The sequence below is a fragment of the Cervus elaphus genome, chromosome 24, assembly GCF_910594005.1.
Source record: "Cervus elaphus chromosome 24, mCerEla1.1, whole genome shotgun sequence".
Classification (NCBI taxonomy): domain Eukaryota; kingdom Metazoa; phylum Chordata; class Mammalia; order Artiodactyla; family Cervidae; genus Cervus; species Cervus elaphus.
The window spans coordinates 22,146,509-22,168,060 of NC_057838.1; the positions used below are offsets into that span (position 1 = coordinate 22,146,509).

A 21,552-nucleotide genomic window follows, 5' to 3' on the forward strand; every position below is an offset into this window, starting at 1 on the left:
AAATTTCTTGGTGCAGGAATCCTTTGTTCTTGCAACTGTCCAGGTAGGTCAGGTCATGATGTTCCTGTAAACCTCCAACATGACAAATGTTATTTTCTGTTCTGCAACCTTGTATCTCTATATGAATGGGAAAGTGTTATACTCTTAAAGGTCAGAGCCTTGAGAATGGGCTATCCTGTATATTTCAAGCTGTAGGCAACATTCTTAACTCAAAGCAAAAGCAACAGAATACAAATCTTAAAGTAAAAGAAACAGACCTAATATGGAGTCAGACTTGTTCTTCCCTGTGACACTTCCTTGTTCCCCCATTTCCACCACTTCTCACCCCTAAAGGTAGGATGCTTTCAGTGCAGAAATACCTCTGCTTGGACATCAGCATCATAGACATCATCCAGAAATCCAATAAGGAAGACAACAGTTTTACTGAGTTTAGTGGTAGTTAATATAGGACAGACCAAGGGCCATAAGGTATGGTAACTGTTTCAAATTAAGGAAATGCAAATACTTTCTGAATGCCTGGAAGAGTCCTCACTGTTCACTGCCTGCCTAATATTCCCAGAAGTATGTTTCAGTCCCACTTTGGGATGCAACAGTTAAAATAGGATAGCTGAATGTTAATTACCTAGGTGGCCTCAAATAAACTTGAACCTTCTCTAGTTCCTCCTTTGTTGACTACATGTTATGAGAAAAGTTAGAAAAAGTTAGCTGAATTAAATAAATGCTATTCTTCTTTGGGAGGTTTTCCTTTTTAAGTAAAGGTTAAACTCTGTGAGAAATTGCATTGTTTCATCAAGCTTGTCTTTACACTGATAAGATACTGAAACACTGTGTCTTGTTCTTTTATATAATCACTGTTTGTAGTAAGAAGGCTGATTGAATTCCCTTTCCCCCTGTTCAGTAGTTATAATTTCTAATCCAGTTTATAGAAAGGAGTTCCTGTGTGTGTGTGTGTGTGTGTGTGTGTGTGTGTGTGTAACTTACAGCATGAAGTCAGATCTAGAAGACTGTGTTAAGAACAAGCTCTTAAAGTTTTCCTCTTAGTAGATTACTCATCCACCCATTCAGAGAGTACTTAGGTGTCACTGTCCAAAAGGAAAGTCAAGTAGAATGACTTTCCATGCAGTCCCCCAACTGTGTGAATTTAATAGATAGCAAGTTGGCACAACAATTTCCCCCAAGGAAAGGAGATTTATTTTCGAACATGACTTGAGATGAATGGAGGAGAATTAGAAATACTTTCTTGTGTGTGAATTTTCCCTTGAATTCCATATGGCTGGAAGGAGGAGAGAAATGCCTGTCAAAATGCTTTTGGAGAGGAACATTTGAGTTGAAATGCTCAAAAAATAGATCAACATAAGGGTCTTAAATTCTTTAGGCTTTATTTGCTGAAACCTCAGACAGCAGATTTATTCTTATTCCAAAACTAGCCAATTCCCAAGGGAAACAATTTCCAATATTTGGGAAATAATTATCTATTCACCAAAGACCAGTACAACTTCATCCTAATTTTTTCCATAGCATTTACTAGCAGTGCACATAACATGTTTGGTATCTTAATCAATATCTTAGCATATATAAACATGGCTACTGCCGTTGAAATTACTTTTCTATAAAAACTGGAAGACACATCCCTTAATATCCGTCATCAGGAATGGTGTCAATAAATGGAACTAAAAGGATGTGGACATTTTCATGACACGGTTTATACTAGTTATTTATTTGTTGTCTCTTCATCGGGGTTACTAATTGCAGCTGGTAAAAGTTGATTTTCTCTTCTCCAATTTATTGTGGGATGGGGCGTTCATTGCACCAGATCCATAGTTATTCAGCGTCTGCATTTCAGAAGCTGAATTGCTGGATACTGTCAGAATAAGCTTTGGCAATTCCATGCAGGCGTGTACAACTATAATTTTGCTTCCCATTAATAACAGCCTAGCAAGGAAGCCCAGAATCAAATGCCTTGCTCTCAGCTGGGGGCAGAACGCCAGAGTGATCTATCTTGGCTGGTGACCTGTGATGTTGGAAAAGTAGGCTCCACATTCACTCAGGAGGGGTGGGCGGTGTTCCGGAAATGTATTCCCATTCCTCCACTATCCTTTTTTTTTTTTTTTTCCTTTTGGTAGTGTGTACCTTGAAACAATGGGGGGAAAATGAATTACAGATAATAAAAATAGCACATCTCCAAACAAACAGGAAATGCAGCCCTTTTATTTCTTGGGGTGTCAACTCTGCGCCCTGCCCCACGCCCTAGCCTGCAGGGGTTTCTGGGGCACCTCTGATTCTCAATCAGCCCCCGGGTGGGCAGCGGGCTGGGCGGGCGCCCACGCGGAGTCCACCGGGCGCCGCACAAGAGGACTTGGGGTCCTGCTCAAAGCCGCGAATGTCTGAGAGCGCTGAGGCTTCGGCTGGATTTGGGTGGAGTGAGGTGTTATTGTTGTGGGATATTCTCCGCAGAGTTGGCCCCGGAGGAAGGGAGTGAGCACAGCCTGGCCAGGTGTCCGCCGCCAGAGTCGGGAGGCGCCCAGGAGAGGTACTTGGGGCTTTGGCCCGGGGCGGGGAGGGATGCGCGCTGGCCGAGAGCGGGGACGCATGGTGGAGGGGCAGGGGGCAACGTGCCAGTTTTCTCTCTGATGAATGATGTACACGTTCGTGGCTCCGGCGCTTTGTCGCTAGCCCGGGGGCCGGTGGAGTAGACCAGCCCGGGGACGGATGGCACCACCACGCGCTCCGGGCACCCCGGGCAGGTGCCCGCGCTCCGGCTCGGCCAACTCCGGCTGCGCCTGGTGGCCGAGGCCCGGCCCCCGCAGGCGCCCGAGCGCGGCCATCTCCCGGGTGTGGCGGGTCAGAGGCTGGAGTCTGCCGGCTGAGCAGCTGCCACGCCACATGCCCCCCGCACGCTGCCGCCAGCCCGGGCGGGGACCGGACGCGGCCGGGGCTACGGGGAGGAGCCGGGCGCGTGGGAGGGTAGGGGCGCGCGGAGGCGGGGAGCTGGGCGCGCGGGACCCAGGGACGCCGAGGCTGGCTGGCTCAGGGAGGGACTGGGAGTGACAGAGCGACGGACAGGTGGGAGCAGTCAGACAACTGGAGACGCGGAGACCGGCAGGCAGAGAGAGGGAGGGAGAGGCAGGGGAAGCAGGCGGAGGAGGGAGAGAGTAGCAGCCGCGCGCGCCCTCCCTGCAGACACCCTCCTCTGTCCGAGGGAATCGGCCGGGGGCACGGAGTGGCAGAACGAGAGAGATGCGGGTGCAGAAGACCGGCGGAGGGTCCCTGCCTCACTAGTGGGACCAAGAGTCGCGGAGGGACCGCCGCGAGGGGCAGCTCGGAGAGCGGATCGCGAGACGGCGGGAAGCCCGCGGCGGGCTGCCGGACTGAGGGACAGACGGCCAGACAGACAGACGTGCCCAGGGACGGACTGGCAGCCAGGAGGCGGGAGCTCGCTCCCTCTCCGCAGCCAGGGGCCGAGAAGGCGGCGGCAGCGCCCCCCGAGCGCATCTGAGCAGCGGGGAGCCGCAGGGACCTCGGGGTCACCGGCCGAAGCCGCTGCTGTGGCCGCAGCCCTGGGTGCCACAGCCCTGCCCCTAGCCCCGCCGACGCCGCAGAAGGCTCCTTTTATTAGCAGTTAAATAAATCGACCCAAAATAATAACAAAAATAAGCCAAAGCAAACAAATACAGCCAAGTCATCCGTGAGAAACAATAATACTAATAAAAGCCAAAAACCAAAATCAATCAAGGAACAGAGACGCTGGGGGGACGTCCACTTTTCGGTCAAGGTAAAATAATTTTAAGGTCTTCCGACGTGAACATTGCACGCCTTTTGTCATTTCTTTCTTTTTTTTCTCTTCCTTCCTGCCTTGCATCTGTGCTTTTCTTTCGAGTTGTCTTTAAGTCTAGGTCTCTCTTTCCTGTTTGTAGAAAGCTGCTGTTATGTATGTATTGTATTTTCATGCTTTGTCAGAGGAGGGGTAGACTCCCCCCTCCCCAGAATGAGGCAAAAATGAAAAGCAGGAAGAGAATGGAAAAGAGCAGGTCTCTTCATCAGAGAAGTATACAGTTGATCTTTAAAGGCTTCTCTGTAGAAAGTTGGGAGTGTGCATATTTCTTTTGGAAGAGAGCTATGCAAGGGGCAGAAAGTTGTCATCTGTTGGTTGTCCTCAGAGGACTTGAGATCCCAGCTCCCCCAGGGTATAGAGGAAAAGTGTTCAGTTTCATTTTTATGTGTCTGAATTCTGTATCATTGCAAACTCCAAATTTAACATCTTCTGCCTCAGGGGTGTAGATGTAGTGGTAGAAGGGAGTTGAATGAGACAGGTGTATAGAAAGTTTCCTAGAAGAGAAATGGATTCTCTGGGTGTTTATGCATGGAAATGGAGCTGGACTGGATGTGGTGCTGTCAGTTCAGTGTCCTGAAGATACAGGCAAGCACAGAATCTGAGGTGGAAAGACAAAGAAAGGATTGAAAGTTAGAGGGATGGAAGGCTGGTAAAAATCACTTTCACGAGATGGTGTTTGGAGTGCAGATACCCATTTTAATTTCTGACTTTTGTTCAAGTCTGTTGGTTTGACACTTCAGCCTCCCCAAACAAAGATGACGATCTCCAAAGTTTAGGCTGAATGTGGACAAGATTTCACTCAAATACTGAAGAAATCTGAATGATCCCCAGCTCTTCTTCATCCACTTTGGTGATCAAAATGGCTGTGATTGTTTTGGGCAAACGGAGAAATGGGGCTGACAGGAAATCACTTTTCATTTGGTAAAAGTTAGGAAATCTTTGACACTTTAAAATAAATGCACCTACTGCTCAGGTTTTGTGCCCACAGGGTTTACATGTCTTTGTAAGGTTTAGGTAATGTCATTTTCGCAGAGGGCAGTCATTTGGAAGCCTAGAGCTCTAGCTATGTAGCCGAGTAGTCTGGTTATCTTGGCAGTGATTCCTTCTGCCTTTTCCCAATGAGGATCGCATGGGAGATAATAACATATGCCCTCATCTCAGGTTGATACGGATTTCTAAGGTATGTATATGTGTTTGATCCTGAATTTCCTTTCTAATAATATTCTTATACTTCTTTTCATCACTTGAACAGAATGTTTTTCAAGGCTCCAAAGAGGGAGTTTAGAATATTTTTTAAGGAATACAGTTCCTCCTTACAAAAGGCTAGTCTATTACTACCCTTGATTACTAATACTATCACTTGGTCTCAAGTAATCTGGCTTAAATACAGTTTTAAGACATTCAGACTGCTCTACAGAGATGTCTTAACTTATCCTCACTGCTTGTGATTAATATTGTCCAATAAATCTTGAAATAAGTTGCTTTGGATGAATGTCTATTCAGCAGAGTACTTTTTCAGTGAGGTGTATTTAAAGAAACTTACACACTCCAGAAATGCACCTTGAGCTTCTCTGTGACTTCATTTCACTACATACTGACTTCTGTTTTACAGTATTCAGCTCAGATTGAGATAGGTTTGGGTGCACTGCACTATTAAATTTGTAAATTGCTGGTCTCCCAGTGACTTTCCTTCTTGGATACCAACTGAGTGTGGTTACCTTGAGAACTGTGGCACTAGCCCCATTAGAGCATGCTCCACTGGGGAGTTCTGTGCGGTCTATTTTTAATGCTATTTAATGAAGGAGTGAGTGCCTCACTCAGCACTACGAGGAGCAGGATGGAAGGCAGAGCTGGGCATGGTGTGATGGATCCTGGAGAAGGATGTCTGGAAAGGTACAGACTGGCTGCTGGAGATGGTAATTTTCATTAGTCCTAATGAATCGCACTAACAGAGGCCAATTGATTTTAGTGGGAGAATTACCTGTGAATAGTTTGATATGTGTTTTCATCAACCTCTCCAGTAATTCTTAGAAAGAAGATTCAATAATATGCCTCAAAACTTCAGGGAAATAGTAACCAGGGAGTTGCTGTGTATATACTATTTTTAATCCAGACTGTCAGGTGCTTGAGTGGTAAGAAGTGCAGAAATAATGTCAGCTTCCTAAAATATTATACTGGGGAAGGGTTTGGAGCTTGTAAAATGTTCCGGGCATAAAATAACTAAATCCTTCTAAGACAGGCTGATGACTTGAAGCTCTGCCTTGTGAATTTGTTTCTCATTTTCTTTTATAAACTTGGAGTCCAGATCAAGGATTGTGACAATGAAGTGAAGTAGGAAGTTTTGGCTGAACTTGATAGAATATTTAAGCTGTTTTTCCCTCCTTACTTTGAGATAAGCACAATAGATAATGTTACCAAGGTTAACTATTTCTTAAATGTAGATGTCAGAGGCAGCGCTGATAATTTTCAGGATTTTATGATGAGGGGGGACATGTCTTAATATGATAGTGCGTAAGATATACAAAGCCATCTGTCTGCAGTATTTGCATATATGCAGAACGCCTGTCTTGAGGTAGGAAGTGAGAATGTTCAATCAGAAAGGTCCCTGTCGTTCACTTTCACATTAACAACGTACTGCAGTCGGGTTATTTCTTTGTGCAGAGTGAAGCTAATTAGAAAAATGCCTAGGTTGTTTCAAAAGTAATGAAAGAGAAAGTGAGAAGTTTGTATTAAGTGGAGAAATGAGTCATAATTATTGTTAAATGAAGCTGTTAGAACAGTGTCCAAAGTTGTCTGAATCTTGTCAATTTTTATAAGAAGTAACCCCCCCCCCAAAAAAATAAAAACACAAGAAAAATACATTGCAGAGAGTTAGTATAATTTGCTGCAGTTGCTTGTGTTTCCCACCTTCTACTTTGAGAGGGAGAAAGTAGTCTACATTGACCATAGTGTTTCTCTTACTGGAGAAATATTATTTGAACCACAGTGCTGCTACTTTTCTCCAGATTCTCTAGGCAATGGGCATTCTCATCTGAATTCAATGTGGATTTTATCTGTGGACAAGATAATGATAAACTGCATGAGTAGAATGTGGAGTGAGTCAGCCGGTAAAGACAGAATATACCATATAGCCAGAAGTGGATAGGACTGAAAATCCTCTTTAGTATAGGGAGACAGTTTGAAGTCTGTAAGGCTGAAAATCGGAAATGAACCCTTTGTATATACGTTAGTTTAATTCAGATCTGCTTCATGACAAGGTTAGGAAAGACTCTGGGGCTTAGAGGTGATGTGGACACTGAAAACCATCTCTTCAAATGGTAAGTACTGGCGTGGTCCTAACTGGTACACACAGTGGTGCATGCTGAGAAATCTGTGGCTCTCTAATCAGGAAAAGAACTGGCTTCCTCAAAAACGCCTTATGTCACCAGCGAAGTTCTGAACATATTTTAAGTCAGTGATGATGAACTTATCAAATCCATACTTCCTCTCTTTAGACAAACGACCTTCATTTTTTTTTTAATTGGTGCTTCCATAGTCTTTACATTTCTGACTTTGCTTTCTTTTATTTTTCATTCTAACATTGAAAGTTAAATATGCTTAATGATTTCAAACAGTTAGAGAAGTCACTGCTGAAGGACTGTTGAAGGTAGAAAAAGAATATTAGCAAGACTTATCTGTGACTGGGTTTGTTTTTCTCAGGCTATCTTTGCTTCTGAGGTTGGTTTCCTTTAATGTATATTTATGCCAAGTGCTAATAAATTGATTTTTTTCAGTGGATCAGAGTCTTATAATCTAAATTAATTTTGCTCATCTTTGATTAAACTTGGCTCTGGATGTGCAGAGTTATGTATTATTTGTATTTACATCACAACCCTTTCATTTCTATGAAGATGAGATGGGAGCTAAGATACACAGTATTTAAACTGCATACATTAGTATCATCTGTTTGATTAAAAATAAAGTACTTGAGACAGAGTTTCAAGTTTACTCTGCAGTTTTTAATGTTTGGCAGCAGTGTTAGCTTGTGGTTTCAAAATCCTCTGTAATCTGGTGATATTGTGTTTTTGTAAGTCATGAAATGCCCATCTAGCATTTTGAAGGTACCTTTCTCTAAAATTACTGGGAGGTATCTGTGCCCTGGGAAATAGCTACAGAGGTAAAACAAAACATGAATTGAAAGAATTCCATCGGGACAATTGAGGAGATATTGAGAAAACAAAAGGAACTGACTTATAAAACACCAAACTGACTCTACCTTCAAACTGAGGCCTTAGCATCGTGTTATGTTCTTCTTTTGCTGCCAATAGTGATCTTCATTATCGGCAGGTGGAAGGACTGTTAACCATGGTCGGCAGCCACAGTAGATCAATATTTTAAATCCCTCTACATACTTTTCTTGAGAAAATTTCTCCTGGCAGTTTTTTATAACCCCTACCTAATATACAATGTCCATGCCAAAGGTTATATGAGATTTTTTAAAGTTCTGTAACCAAGTGATATCTATTAGGATAAAATTGCATCTGTGACTTATTTAAAGGCCAAGAATTCACCCAGAATTATCTCACTCAAGGTACAAGGTCATAATTATCCCTCAGTCATAAATTTATACAACATTTTAAAAGTATTAATATGTTGCAGTTCTTTTATCTAGCAGCAGAAAATATTTCATTTCCCAATAGTGATTAGCCCTTTAAGAAACAGGCCTTTTATCAATTTATTACATTTCACACCATTTTAAAATGGTGCAGTTCTTGCATTAAAAATGTGGATAACACACAAAATATTAAGATTTTGTTGACAACATCACTTCTGTGAATAGTAACATTGGTTTTAACATAAGTAAAAATGAAATTCGGTTTCAGCTGAAAGGAAGGATATAAGATTTTTAACGGGAAAACAACTGCGTCACGTTTTATTTCAAATATTTCGGCAAATTTTGTAGAGGTTTCTTTGATTACACAGCATGTGATTCTATGCAGAATCACTTCATGTAATATACAGTCTTTTTTTTTCCTGCAAGTTTTTTTCACTGCGACATATTCACAAAGCTAATCTACCTAGGTAAACCCAGATCAACCTCCTAATACCCACACAAGATAGGAAATCAGTGTTTGTGATAGAGACTTCCAAAAGAACTCTGTGACTTTTCAACCTAAGATGGATGTAGTGCTGGAATTTTTAATAATGGGTACACATTCTTTTACATTTCCTTTATTGTCAATTGCTTCTTTATCATGCACTAAACGTGATCAGAGTGAGGATCATCTCTAGGGAAATGCAAAGCAGAGGAATGATCTCACATATTTTGCAGATTTTCTTCCAGTTGTCAAGATCCAATACTCACTTTAGGACCATCTAATCCATAGCATCATACCTTAAAGGAAAAACTAAAAATGCATGTTGACATAATTTGATCTGGTTGCAATGGAAAATCAGCACCAATAATTGAGGTAAACTGTTTCCACATCTTCAGAAAACAACGGAACATCAATTTCTAAAAGTTTTACGATCGTCCAAGTCCAAATATGATATGCCTTAACATGGAAATTAGAAGGCCCAGCTGTCATCTGATGGTTCCATCATCTGAGTTGCTTTCAGGTGATTTCATCACCGTCACATAGAAAAAATCCAGCCATGGGTCGGCAGAGAATGAAGGAGGGGCATAGCAACTCTCTGAAATTCAGGGACTATGCATAATTGTTTAACTTTTTCTTGCTCATAAACTCAATAGGCAAGTAAAAAGCTATCGTGTTATTTTTGCAGTTTTCTTTATACCTTTCTAAAGCCATCAGCTAAAATCCCCACATGAAGTTCTAGTATTTATTGATAAGAAAATATCCATGCTCTGCATTAGTAGGTTTTTCTTAGCATTTTGCTGGTTAATATGTATACCACTTTGATGGAAATCCCAGTGCTGCTGTCATCTGGCTTAATTTAATCATCAAAGAGCTGTTAGAAAATAAGTAGATGCCATGTGAATAGGTGACAGAATCAAGACTTTAGCATTGTTTACAAGCTTCAAATACTCGTTTCTTTAAAATGCGATTTTTAAAAATGAGTGTCCAAAGGTCTTTTTGTTATAAATATAGCATTTTTTTTCATTTTTTTAGAGAAAGAAGATTAAGGTTTATACTCAAATGACCACTCTCTTAAGTCAACGAAGCACACAGTTATGTTGAAACTGCTATCGAACTCTGCCAAATTCATTCACGGTCAGGACATTGCAGTCATATCTGTGATCCTCTTTCTTTTATCTGGCTTATGGGAATAACGGCACTAGCGTTTTTAAATTATGCAGTTTTATATATTTATTTTAAATTTACTTAGATATACTAGCATTGTAAGAATTTTAGGAAATTATGAAATGGCATGGCACCAAAGATGAATTTAGAAATCCCACTGGAAACAGCTAGTTGGTGTTAATGGTTTGTCTTTTTATTTTCACTTCGGTGCTTACTTAACTTTGTTCAGCATTTATTTCATATTTCCTTTGTGAAGAGTAAAATCTTTCTCTAACCCTGAAATTTCCACGTAATCACAGGTAGAGTTTGGGAAAGATGAAATGATACAGCATGCCATCATGATGCGAGTCCATGCTGTTGCTATCTGCTTAAGCTCCGTGAAACACCCTTAACAACTGGACTCCTTCGTTTTTAATTACTATTATAATTATCGACTTCATCCGGAACTACATGTGACTTCATTTTTAGTGGGTTTTTTTTTTTCCCAGCAATGAAGAGGTAGGAGAGTGTATACAGTTAAGAGAGTTTATATATGAAAAATGTATTCATATTATAAGACAAGGATGTAAATATTGGTCCAAGAGGGATATCATTTCACAATGATAATGATTGCAATGTCTGCATGATTTGTCAGATTCAGATATGATGCAGGAAGCTATAGATGGGGAGATGTTTTGAACTCAGAGGAGCTTTGGACCCCTTGTCAGATTAAAACTAAAGGAGAGAGGTGTAGGCTAGAGGATGGTGGAACTCATCAGAGAGCAGGCAGGGGAGTGCTGTGTGCTCATGATGACAGACTACCACTGAGACACACGAGCGTCCATGGGATTCTGCAGATCAGAGAAACGTGCAAAATCTGGATTAAAAGAAAAGGTCTGGAAAACAAAGTCTAAATGTGGTGGTGCATCTAAATCTCACTTCTCCAAAACTTACCTCCGTAAATAAGCAATTTACCACCTGAGCAACCCGTCCTGGGGTTTAGCTTCTGGGTCTAAGCAAATAACTGAAAAATGTGTCTGTGGCCAAGACTCTCAACCCTTCTCTGCTTCCTAGTTTCCGCAAGACTCTGGTAACACCAGTTCAGTCACAAACAAATGACCATCATGTGACCATAGCGATTTTGTTAATTCTGCATTGCTTCCATTTTTTCATGTAGCATATGGGACACATGAGGCCTGCTTGGCAAGACTGAAGCAGAAACAAAGTCCCTTGGTATTATTCACTAAAAGGAAATCATCACCTTTTCGTATAAAAAATGTTGAGAGAGATTTAACCTGATTACTTGAAATGAAAAAAAACTTCCTTTTAACTATTTTGCGTGTGTGTGTGTTTTAGTGATTTAGAGTACATCTCTTCTGTTTCCAACCTGTAACCATCTTTCCTGGTTGAAACTGGAAACTAGCTTTACTCTCTCTGTGCCTAGAGAGATTTTTTTCTAGGCAAAATATTTTCTGTGAGCCTAGAAAATACTGACAGACAAGCAGAGGCAGTAACTAATCTAGGAGGTGGGCCTTGTATGAGGATAGGAATGCTTAGTAAGGTCATTCTCTCCTGTCAGTCTCTAGGGGGAGAGTTGGACCCACTGAGAGTTGTCTGGAAAGTGAAAGGATAGGACTTAACTTTCTAAAACATTATAATTGTGTAATTTCCACTATCCAAAAGGGGTGGCCGAAGAGCCAGGTCATTATTGAATGGGAAGGAACTGAAATGGATCCAGGAAGGAATTGCCTTACCTCCTGCGCTGAGGAGCGCGACCAGGAGCAGCGTCTCTGGGGTGGGCAGGGAAGGTGGAGACACTTCTTAGCATCCTCTCGGAAGTTAAGGCAAGCGGAGCAGTGGGCTTGCTGCTGGACTCTCTGGCGCCCCCACCGGCGGCTTTGGTTTCCTGTCTCCAAGCCATGAGAAGGCTGTTCGGAGTGCGCCGCTGATAATGGCCTCAGACTCTGACGTATCTTCAGTTATTGTTGCTGAAATGAATCATCTCAGCCCTTACATGAAAATGGTCAGAGGGCAATATCTGTCATAATTGGGTTTTAATGAGTTGGTCCCCATCAGAAAATGAAGAACCATGAATGGTGTTCTGTACAGAGGCTGAGCCATGCAAAGCAGTTAATTCAGATAACCACACTTTTTAAAAATCATAATTAAGTATCAGCCATTCTTCTGAGGGGACTTCCCTAGCGGCACAGTGGTAAAGAACCCACCTGCCAATGAAGAAGACACAGGAGATGCAGCTTCTATTCTTGTGTCAGGAAGATCCCCTGGAGAAGGAAATGGCAACCCATTCCAGCATTCTTGCCTGGAGAATCCCATTGACAGAGGAGCCTGGCAGGCTCTAGTCCAACGGGTCACAGAGTCAGACACGACTGAGCATACATACACACACACACATTGTTCTGAGAAACAGTACCATCAGAAAAATGCGCTGATGAAATTTCTCAGAAGGTACCTGAGAATACATTTATAAACCTTCAGTATTCTAATAAGTGCTAGAACAAAAGGAACGGTTAGAGAGTATATACAACATGTATATATATATATAGGGTTGGCCAAAAAGTTTGAATTTTTCTGTAAGATATTCCAAATGAAAATTTTGGCCAACCCAATATGTACATATACTATACATATATATATGTACACACACACACACACACACACATATCTACACTAATATAGTATGTAGGTGTATATATATATGTTCTAGAATCAGCATAATATATATGCTTAAGTGCTAGCCATTTAGCATTAAGCAAAAACTGAATTTATCTCAAAAGTATACAGGTAAAGACAAACCTCAGAGATATTGTGGGTTCATTTCCAGACCACCTCAATAAAGTTACTATTGCAATAAAGCATTTCACTTGAAATTTTTTTGGTTCCTGGTACATTTGAAAGTTATGTTTACTATATCACAGTCTGCAGTAAGTGTGCAATAAGCGTGCAATTGTATCCTGTCTTTAAAAAAAAACAATGTACACATCCTAATCTAAAAATGTTTTAATACTAAAAGAGGCTAACAACCCTCATCTGAGACTTCAGCAAGTTGTCATCTTTTTAGAAGAGTAGCATCAAAGATCGCTGATCACAGATCACTTTATAACAAATATCATGATAAAGAAAATGCTGGAAATATTAGAATTACTAAAATGTGATACAGAGACAGGAAGTGAACAAATGCACTTGGGAAAAATGGCACCAATAGACCTCCTTGATGAAGTGGTGCCACAGACTTTCAATTTGGAAGAAAAAAAAGACGATAACTACAAAGAGCAAAAAGGTACCATGAAAGAAGGTCTGTGTGTATTTCCCAGTGCTTTTTTTTTTTTTTAACTGTCCTTAGCTGTTCTTGTTTGCACATGCCAGCTATTTAATAGGCTGGTGGAATTAAAAATTGACCTTTATATTGTTGATGGCTCCTATTATTCAGGATTAAAATCAGCTCTAAGTAAAGTTTTAATTGTATTTTTCCCCTAAAAGTTTCAGCCTAAGTGGATCTGACATTCATCTTCCTGAAAAAGAGAACAAAGAGATGCCCTTATATGTAGAATTATAACTTCACTAGAAATGATTTTGGCTCTTACAAAGAAGCTTCTCCTTTAGATCTCAAGCAGTGACTCAGGCTTTTATGGAGATAACAAGGTCCCTAAAACATCAGTCGTTGAAGCTGAAAACCTAGATCACTTTTCCATCTACGTGAAAGGAAATCACAGTTAACACTCAGTTAATGTGGTCTTGGGAGAGAAGATGAGGCAAGTATACAAAGAATTTCCAAATTGCTGACACACACAGTTGGAAATAATGCCTGTTCACTGGAGATGTGCCTTTGGAGGGATTAACGTTGGTGAAGGTGATCCGGGATATGGGGAAGAAATTCACTCCTCTGAAGAACTGGGCAAGTAGGCAGTGATGGACGAAGGCAGGGGAGGAAGAATGAGAAGAGAATACTGAAAAGTTGGGTTTCCTTAACCTCTCTTCCTGCCCTAAGGAGAGTTGCCCTACTATCCCTGTTATATGGAAGCAGTGATCAGATTGATGAGGGTTAACTGGCACACCAGTTAATCTGCTTGGGACCAGTAGAGCTGAATTAAGGTCTTACCCCTCTCTTTCAAAACAGTCTAGTCCTAAAGGGTGGGACCTGGTTGAATAAGAGTAGGGTCAATTTGCTTTCTTAATTTAACTTACACGTTTTAGGATATGCTGAGTGTGGTTCCAATGGAATGAACATCTGCATGCCTTTCTGACTTGACAAAGCAGAACAAAACCTGGTACCTTAATTTCCAAAGATGAGAACATTCTGTCTTCTTTGAGGCTATGGCAGGCTTTAGGAAGATGTAGAAAGCAAGAGATTCTGACACAACCGGCATTTTCAACAGGAAACCAGAAAATTATCTTCTGGACTTTACACTGTGTCAAAGTAGGGGACTTCCTATGGGAGCTGAATGGAAGAGGCGGAGTTCTTGTGTGGGAGTCAGCAAGATCTGTCTGTTGCATCAGATATCATACTCACTCATTTACTTGTTCATTCTTGGTTTTCAAATATTTATTGAAAATAAATATTTTTACATCAGGTCTCAAGCTAAATATTTGGGAAATTTGCTCTGTAGGATTTTGTAGGCATTTAGGAGACAGACATGCACTAGAACCTTTTGAATAATGAATTGAATGATCGAGAGCATAAGGAAACTCCAAAATGATAGATGGAGAATATCTTGGATGATAAACAATATGAATAAATTTGACAAATCAGAAAAATCTTTTTTTTTTAACCCATAAATTTCATTGACAAAATGAACAAGAAGTATATACCTCGAGAGTGGAGACCATATTGTTTCCAGAAAGCAAACAAAGAAGAATTAACACCACGACTGGGGGAAAGTTCTGTTGATGGTAATAGAGCACAAACTGAAACCACAAAAGCAGGAATTGGGAGTTTCTCTCACAAGAGAAAGACAAGCTCATTATGACAAATGTGTACGGAATTGGAACAAGCCATTGGTTTTCTTTGTTGAATTTATAAAAATCACACATTTACACTGTTACTCGAGCTGCAAGCAACTGATGCAAATATCATTGTTACGAACTGCAGAGTGCCAATTCATATCAGATCAAGCTATTGTATCTGTTAAGATTTAAGACGAAAGTTTTTCTGAAAGGAAATGATTTTTTTGAATTTGTTGTTAGATGCTACATTGTGTGTTTGAAAAAGGAAACTGAAATAGTTTCAGAATATTATAAACATCCTTGGTAGATTAAAAAATAATGCCTGTGATGAGAGGGAGATGGGATTACATACAGTTCTGGGAAACTTGAGGAGTAAAAGATTTGATCTGTAAGTTACTCAAAGGATAATTTCTCTTAAGAGTGTATTTTTTTTCTATTGGCTGAGACAGAGTTAAAGATTTAGGTATTTGGAAGCAGAGGGACATCTGGATACATTGTCCTAAGACCTAGCACCATGTTAAAATTTCTTGCCCTCAGACACTAAGGAAGAATTTACTTTTAGAAGTTACTCATAAAGCATCAAAATTACACCAGATGATTTCTAAAATCTCTTCCAGTATTCAGTGTCTATTATTGAATGATTTGGGAGAGTATAATATTTATGAATCTATTTTATATTGAATTGCCCATAAATTTTGGTCATACTTTTTTTTTTCTTACCCTTTCAAGGAAGGACTAATGCTACAGAATGAGTGAAATGATTAGAAGCTTGCCATTCTTCTACCCTGTAGCTAACTTATCGTGAATAGAATAGTTAGGAGTGACAGGATTACACTGGCATGTGTAAAATAGCTAGTGGAAAGCTGTTGTGTAGCACAGGGACCTCAGCTCGGTGCTCTGTGATGACCTTGAGGGGTGGGATGGGGGTAGGGTGGCAGGGAGGTCCAAGAGGGAGGGGATGTGTGTGTGAGTGTGTGTGTGAGTGCGTATCTGTCTATCTATATCTGTATATGCACATGTAACAGCAGAAACTAACAACACTAACAATTAGCAATTAATAGAATTGTTCATTGCTAATTAACATTAGCAGTTAACAGAATATGCGTTCCCAGACCTGGGTTCAGATTCCCCTCTGCAACTTGCTAGTAAGTTTTTCAAGCTTTCCTAAACCTCAGCTTCCCCATCTCTAAAATGGGCTTGTCAGCATTAAAGATGTTGTCTGTGCTTTTCCAATTGGTAGTATCCATTTATTCCGTGATGGCTCATATTTTCAGTTTGCTTTCTCCTTGTCACTATGTTTGCTTGATTCCATAGGCCTCACACACACACACACACACACACACAAAAGCATCCCCTTGAGACCCCTCCCAGTCTTGAGTGTGTTTTCTTGGCATGGCAGTTATCTTGGGTATCCTGTTCATGCATAAAGGGACTCCACTTTCAGTCCCGTCATACAGTACATGATATGCACTTTCAAGCCAGTGGTTCAGTGACGAAAGGCCATCTGGGAACCTCTAAAATCCAGATACTTTCTAGAAGATACTCGTTTGCACAGACAGCAGGGTTTGACATTTTAGAAGCTTGGATGGACAGTAGGCATCTTGAAAAAGAGACGTGGGCATGGGTGGTTTAGAATTCCACATATACACAGAATTTCACACAGTATTTCATTCTCTATTAATGGTATCGCACGTGGGATAAGGTTGTAGCCCGATGCTGCTTTACAAAGAATGTTAACTAGGGGTTTTTCTGTAGTTGTCTAGAAGTGACATAGTTTAGTCTTAGCATCCTTCTGGGGCAATTTGGGGCTTTAAGAACCAGGACTGATTTCACATAATACTGTGGTAGACTTACGATTTGTACATTTGTAAACTTTGCAGATAATACCAATGGCAGATATACCCAGCAAAAGGCCGTGTGTATAATCAGAGCTTCACCCAATGAGTCTGGCAAGAGAAGAGAGCTCTGAAATAGATTTTTCTAAAGTCACTAGAAAACATTACCTCATTATTTGACCTGGCTGTGGAAATAGATTGGTTTGGATGTTTTAAGAAAGGATGAGGAGATATCACTTGTTTCATTGTTTATAGATCAGATCCTCGGGCTTAAGCAGGAATCAGGGAGTGTGTACTGTTAGTGATGAAGTTTACAGCAGTGAGACAGACCCAGATCTGAGAACTCGAAACAACTGATCTAGTATGTCCTACTAGACTGATAGATGGCCTTCCTAGTGACCTGACCAGATGTGTTGAGGGAAAGTCAACTTCTGGGGTATTCTTGATGAAGTACACAAATATAGTAAGGACATTTTAAATGAAAGAGAAATGATTTTGGGTTTTTTTGGAATGTTTTTAGGGAAGCTACTGAGTGGCCATTTGTGGAGGAAATCTGTGCTTATTTCTGTATTGATTAGGCCATTAGTGGCATTTGTTCGGCCTTGCAGGTGTTACTTTACGGGGCTAGCGCCTTCTGCTCTCTGTATTACTGTGTTTCTTCAGGCAGAAGTTCTTTTTAATATAGAGGTACAGGATTTCTGTGGTCCTGACTGTGTCATTGCTGAAGCCACAGGGAGAGTGATGAGGAAAAGTCAGTATAATTCTACTGATTCTGAATTTACCTTTGGATCATTTTTTAAAAAACTTTTAATTTTATACTGGAGTATAGCCTGTAAGATTAACAATGCTCTGATAGTTTCAGGTGCAAGCAGAAGGATTCATCCATGCATATGCATGTATCCATTTTCCCCCAAACTCCCTTCCCATCCAGGCTGGCACATAACATTAAGCTGAGTTCCTGGTGCTATTCAGTAGGACCTTCTTGGTTAACCTTTGGATCATTTTTGATCAGAAGCTGTTTGTGGCTTTATTATTTTGGAAAACAGTCCTCTCACGTGGCACAATGGTAAAGAATGTGCCTGCCAGTGCAAGAGATACAAGAGATGTGGGTTCGATCCCAGGGTCAGGAAGATCCCCTGGAGGAGAAAACAGCAACCCACTCCAGTACTCTTGCCTGGAAAATTCCATGCACAGAGGAGCCTGGTGGGATACAGTCCATGGGGTCGCAAAGAGTCAGATATTGATTGAGCACACACCTCTGCCTCTTTGTACCTTTATTTTGGAGAAAGACTTTGTTTCATTGTTTCTCAGTGTAAATGTTCAGTCAGTTCAGTCACTCAGTCGTGTCCTAGTCTTTGCGACCCCATGGACTGCAGCACGCCAGGCATCCCTGTCCATCACCAACTCCCAGAGCTTATTCAGACTCACATCCATCGAGTTGGTGATGCCATCCAGCCATCGTAAGTGTTATCATATGTTTATGAACTACCTCTCCTGTGAAAGAGAAGGACTTGCACACCCTTGTGATGTCCACACCCATCAGCTCTTGGTCTTGGTCACAGCATGGGATACTGCTATTGTATCATACTTGGGGATTCCTGTTGCAGGGGAAAATAAAGAGGTATGTTTAATTCTTTTATTTTTTTCCTTTGCAATACGACTCACACTGTGATATGCAATAGCCATGTGGAACACAGAGAATTCTGTCTAATCTAGGCATCAGGAATTAAGAAACAGAATATAATGGGATAATGGAAAGGTATATATGGAGCCATGACAAAGAAGGGCATGGAAATTAATTTCTGACCTGGTATAGAGTGGGTGGAACTTTATGTGTCTCAAATCTGTACTTGTGGCTGCCATTTAGGGCAGGAATGACCATCTAGCTCATGAATTCACCTATCACTGGGACAGTTTCTCCTGGTGTGATGGACAGGCAATAGGCTTGAAGTCAAGGTGACCTAAGTTTGAATTCTATCCCCACCTGTCACTGACCTGGTCAAGTCAGTTAACTGTTGTGAGCTTTCATTTTCTTAATTGGCAACAAAACTCCCTTCATGAAGGATCACGTGCAAAATATTTGCCACAAAAGAGAAATGTTGTCTCTATCTGACTTCCTCCTGCAAAGTCTGACTATTAATCCATTAAAACATTGAAACCTGTACGAGCACATGTAATGAAGTGACACATCAACACTTGTTATAAAAATGCTATCAAGTTTGCGTCACAAATACCGTCTGTCCACAGATTACGGAAAATAAGATAAAATGATTTTGGTGGATGGTGGGATTCTTTTGTGTTGGCTTTTATAAGATGTTTACGATACATATCACACAGTTAAGGAAAGGAATAGTGGGGGGAAAAAAAAAACCTACACCACATCTAACCTGTATCTTTACTCACCACCCAGCTCAATCGGAAACGTGTTATTAGTGTAAAGAGACCCAGTGGTTCATGTATGTGAGTGTGGTCGGAGGCTCAGTCACGTCCTAGTCTTTGCAACCCCATAGACTATAGCCCACCAGGCTTCTCTGTCCATGGGATTCTCCAGACAAGAATACTGGAGTGGGTTGCCATTTCCTTCTCCAGGGCATCTTCCCAGCCCAGGGTACAAAACCACGTCTCCTGCATTGGCAAATGAATTCTTTACCTCTGAGCCACTTGGGAAGCCCAATGGTTCATACTTAAATATAAATAGATGCCCAAGGATGATTGATTAATGAACAAAATATTAATTAAAACATTTTAGTAAATAGATCATGGTTTTGAAGATATTTAAGTGATAAGTGGAGTTTGAAGAAAAAATTGCCTTTCCACTTTCGCTTGGATTCATGAGGTTTGCGCCTTTTTTTTTTTTTCCTTTTTCTGTCATGCAGGATGTTAGTTCCCCAGCCTGAGATTGAACCCATGCCCCCTGCTTTGGAAGCATGGAGTTGTAATTCTATGGACTGCCAGGGAAGTCCTGGTTTGAGCTTTCAAATGCATGTTTGATGCTACACTTGTGATTCTTTACAGTTCAGGTATATTGCCTTGTTCTTCAAATATGTGTTCTGAGCCATCCGTCAGTCAGCTTGGGGGAAAGTTTAGTTATCCTCTGTGTTCTGTCCTTTGTTCTGCCTGAATTGATACCAGGTAGATAAACCTGCTTTAAGTCTACCAGCCAACACACACTTCTGCAGTTTCCGAGTATTGAAGATGAAGTGATCAGTTCTACTAGTATTTTTCCCCTGAAATTATCTTCTGGAAAACCTACGTTAGAATGAGCCAGTGTAAGCTTTCTTCATGGATGGTTTGGCCTCAATTTGTTTTCTAGCAAGCCAGCCCCAGACACCTGGAACACAGACTCATTCATCCTTTGCCTGAGCCTTCATGTGTCTGCGTAAAGGGTGGCAGTTGTTCTTGGCAGATGTACAGGATCAAAGGGGTCCCTTTATCCTGTTACCCTCGGGGAGTCAGTTGTTCAGATGAAGGAAGTGGTAAGGTTAACAGTAGTTTCAGTCCTCCCCCAAAATAAAAGTTAGTGTAGTAGGTATAATAAACCCTGCTTATTAGCTATTTGTTAATATTCTTGTACAGATACATTTAAGGATTATGTTTTACTTTGGGGGCTTCCCTGGTGGCTCAGATAGTAAAGAACCTGACTGCAATGTAGGAGACCAGGGTTCAATCCCTGGGTCAGGAAGATGCTCTGGAGAAGGAAATGGCAACCCACTCGAGTATTGGTGCCTGGAAAGTTCCATGAGCAGAGGAGCCTGGTGGCTGCAGTACATGGGGTCGCAAAGAGCTGGAAACAACTGAGCAACGACCAGTTCACTTTCGTTACTTAATAATTAAATGTTTTAATCTTAGTAATTAAATGCTATAGTTGATATATACATTTATATAGATGCATATATATTAAATTTTGTAACAGAATAAATTATATATGTATATATAATAAATATATATAATATATATAAATAATAATATTTTATATATATAATAAATATATATAATATATATAAATAATAATATATATTATATATATAATATATAAAAGTAATAATATATAAAATAATAATATATAATAAATATATATATATAAAACTTGGAATCTGTTATATTACAGAAACAGTAATCCCTATTTTTGTGAGATCTGTGATGAGGGGACCTAAGTTGGCTGCTTTTCCACTTCATTTCCCTTCTGAATTCATTTATCTCACTGCCGATGAACAATATCCCACTGAGGATAGGGTTACAGAACAGAGCCAGGGAAGAGAGGAAACTTGCATTTGCCCTGCTCTCTACCCATCAGAACTGATAAAATGACAGGGTGGAAAGAGAAGGTAAGACGATGTGTTCATTGTTTCAACTGAGCAGTTAGGGATTTCCGTACGACTTAGGTTTTGATTCCAGAGCTGTGCCCCCAGTGACCAAAATGAATGACACCAACTGTCGTGTAAATGTCAGTGGGTGATCTAGGGCTCATGTTTTTAACACAGTGAACCATCTTATCTTTAAGTGGCTCCTGCTACAGAAGGAAGTACTTGTGAGTGAGTGAGTAAGTATGTCATCTCAAGAGGGAGTCTCAGACCTTTGCATTCTTTTCTATACTGCACAGGCTTGTTGATCCCTAAAGCAGTGCTTCTGAAACCTGCATGAGCATCAGAAACCACCTGGAGAGATTTTTCAAATAGAGACGTCTGGACCCCACTGCCAGAGT

The 21,552-nt window shown here is 40.8% G+C and overlaps 1 protein-coding gene across 21 annotated transcripts in view; it reads left to right on the forward strand.

Annotated features, from left to right (window-relative positions):
* Window positions 1–2,413: 2,413 nt before the first annotated feature.
* Window positions 2,414–21,552, forward strand: part of ARPP21 (cAMP regulated phosphoprotein 21) — a 160,588-nt gene continuing 141,449 nt past the window's right edge. For 16 of the 21 annotated variants that reach the window (XM_043886339.1, XM_043886355.1, XM_043886348.1 and 13 more), the window contains exon 1: window positions 3,645–3,772. The gene's annotated coding sequence lies outside the window, so the exon portion shown is untranslated. Of the gene's footprint in view, window positions 2,531–3,644; window positions 3,773–4,883; window positions 5,013–5,674; window positions 5,749–7,127; window positions 7,150–21,552 lie in introns of those variants that run through there. The other 5 variants (XM_043886341.1, XM_043886340.1, XM_043886343.1 and 2 more) reach the window with 5 other exon arrangements.